We start from the raw sequence: 2,573 nt of genomic DNA on the forward strand, positions 1-2,573 counted from the left end.
GCCACTGCACCCCCACATTTTCGGCTACACCCGCGGCAGGAGCACGGCGGACAGCATCCTGACGCTGCTGAACCAAGTCAACCACCGCCCCGCCATCGTTGTCTTCCTCGACTTGAAGAAGGCATTCGAGCTGGCCAGCCCTCACGCCATCCTTGCCGCCCTCGTAAGGAAGGGCGTGATGGGAAGGACGCTAGCCTGGCTCCGCGACTATCTGCAGCATCGCCGCGCCAGGGTAAAATTCCAGGGTCTGAAGTCCAGCTTCCAGAGGTTGGAGAACGGGACGCCCCAGGGCGGTATCCTCAGCCTCCTCCTCTTCAACCTGCTGATGGAGCAGCTGATGGCCCTGCCCTTCCACAATGGCACCATCCTCCTCAGCTACGCCGATGACCTCGCCCTCGTGGTCACAGGAAGGGGCAACAAGCTCAGGAAGGCGCAGCAGGCGCTCGACATTATCAGCGGGAAATGCGAGGTGCTGGGCCTCAAAATCTCTGCAGAGAAGTCCCGCGCCATGATGGTGAGGGCTGCCGACCCGGCAGGTCAGCTCTGCGTCCAGGGCGTCGGACTGGCCTGGGCCAACTCATACCAGTAGCTCGGGGTATGGGTGGACAAGTGGCTGTCCTCTACAGCCCACGCCGCCCACCTGAGGGAAAGGGCCCAGGCTAGGCTGAACGTAATGCGAGCCATGACACGACCCACAGTGGGGACCACTTTCTCCGTCCTCCGACTGTACTTCATATTTGCAGTGCGCTCCCTGGTGGACTACAGCGCCCCAGTCCTCATATCACTCTCCCGTAGCCAACAGGAGCGGCTTGAGGTGCTGCAAAACACCGCCATTAGGACGATGGTGGGAGGTCCGAGATGGACCAGTACGTGCGTCATGCAGAATGAGACCCGCCTGGTGCCACTCACCACCAGAGTAGAACAGATCGTGGCCTGCCGCGTGGCCAGGGTCCTGCAGCGCGACTCCGAAGGAGTAGCACAGAGAAGACTACGGCTTGCAATGACGCAAGGGAACGATGTCCTCCACCGCAACCCGTGGCTACTCCAGTCCACCCAGGCCACCCACAGCCTCGCCCACATTAACGGCTGGCGCTGGCAACACGCCGACCTCCCGAGCCCCACCTACCGAGCCCCACCCCCGTGGGAGCCCCCCACAGCAGAGTTCTCCACCACCCGGCTACAGGCCAGCAAGGCGCTCTGCACCACCGAGGAGCTGCGGCATCACACCCTCATGGCGGTGGCGCTGGTGTCTGAGCCGGGCGGTGCCATATACTACACCGACGGCTCGGTCGACCCCAAAAGTGGCAGGACAGGCGCCGCTGCCATCACCGCTGGGACCGAACTGCTCGAGAGGACGCCGGATTACTGCTCCACCCTGCAGACAGAGCTTGTGGCCATCCACCTGGCCCTGGAGCACGCCCAGAACCGCCAGGAGGCTACTGTGGTCCTACACACAGACTCCAGGACGGCGTGGCAGGTCCTCCAGCAGCCGTGCCCCAGCGACAATGTGGGACTCGTCACCGCCATCCTGGGCAGCCTGCAGAGCCTCGCCGCACAGGGACGTCGGGTAAGACTGCACTGGATGCCCAGCCACGTGGGCGTGCGAGGCAATGAGTCCGCCGACGTTGCTGCAAGAAGAGCCGCTGGCGCCCCCCACGTGACCAAGCACGTACCACCTAGTCTGTCGTACGTGAAGGCGCGAGCCAGGCGTGCGGCTGCCCACCGCGCCCACCAGACTCACCGGCAGTTTGAAGGAGCAAAAAGACAAGCTGCTTGGTACGCCGCCACCACCGACTATCAGACGTTGAGCGCCTTCCATCAACAGCCCAGGGCGGACGGCGCACTGTTGCAGAGAGTTAGGCTGGGCTACTGCACCAGGGAGGGGCTGTGCGACGGCTTCCAGGGGCAACAGTACGATCACTGCGGTAGGCACAGCCGCCATCCGCTGCTGCACTACCTACTGTCCTGCCCGGCCACGAAGGCCCTCCGACCAGCGCCGCAGACCCCCGCCCACCCTGCAGGAGGCAGTCTCCTCAGAAGTCGGGCAACGAGAGCTGGCCTCCTTGTCCGCCACACGCCCATGGACGTGATGCTTGTGGTGCTCAGGGCGGCGCCACCCCCCTCGCTGACCTCCGTACGCCCTCACCTTCCACCCACTAGGGCACAACAACTCCCCCACTTGTGGCTGTTGCCCACATTGTATATCAATGTATGTATATCTGTACATTTTATACAAAAAATCTTTATTAACATTTAGCTATCTTGTCATTTCTTTAAATTTTTTAATTTTGTAAGTATTGTTCCCCAGCAGTCTGTGTATCTGTATTAGTTTACGATTTGATGTATTGATGTTTATTTTCCTGATTGGTGATTTTGTTGTTGTTATTTATGCCCATGTTCTTTGTTTCTGTATGTCAGTAATTTATGTAACAGATTTTCCAGATGATGTCTCCTTGCAGACGAAACGTTGAGAATTAAATTAATTACTTTGGAAATCTGGTTTATGCCCACCCCTAAATGGCCATGTCCTTGTTAGAAAACTTGAAAATACCCATAAGAAGATTAACAACCTC

At 59.1% G+C, this 2,573-nt stretch overlaps 1 pseudogene; it reads left to right on the top strand.

Moving 5' to 3' along the window:
- The first annotated feature begins 673 nt into the window (after positions 1 to 673).
- LOC143033665 (uncharacterized) lies at positions 674 to 2,284 on the top strand (annotated as a pseudogene).
- The last annotated feature ends 289 nt before the right edge of the window (positions 2,285 to 2,573 follow it).

Source organism: Oratosquilla oratoria, chromosome 16 (genome assembly GCF_046742065.1).
Source record: "Oratosquilla oratoria isolate Oo_2021 chromosome 16, ASM4674206v1, whole genome shotgun sequence".
NCBI classification, from domain to species: domain Eukaryota; kingdom Metazoa; phylum Arthropoda; class Malacostraca; order Stomatopoda; family Squillidae; genus Oratosquilla; species Oratosquilla oratoria.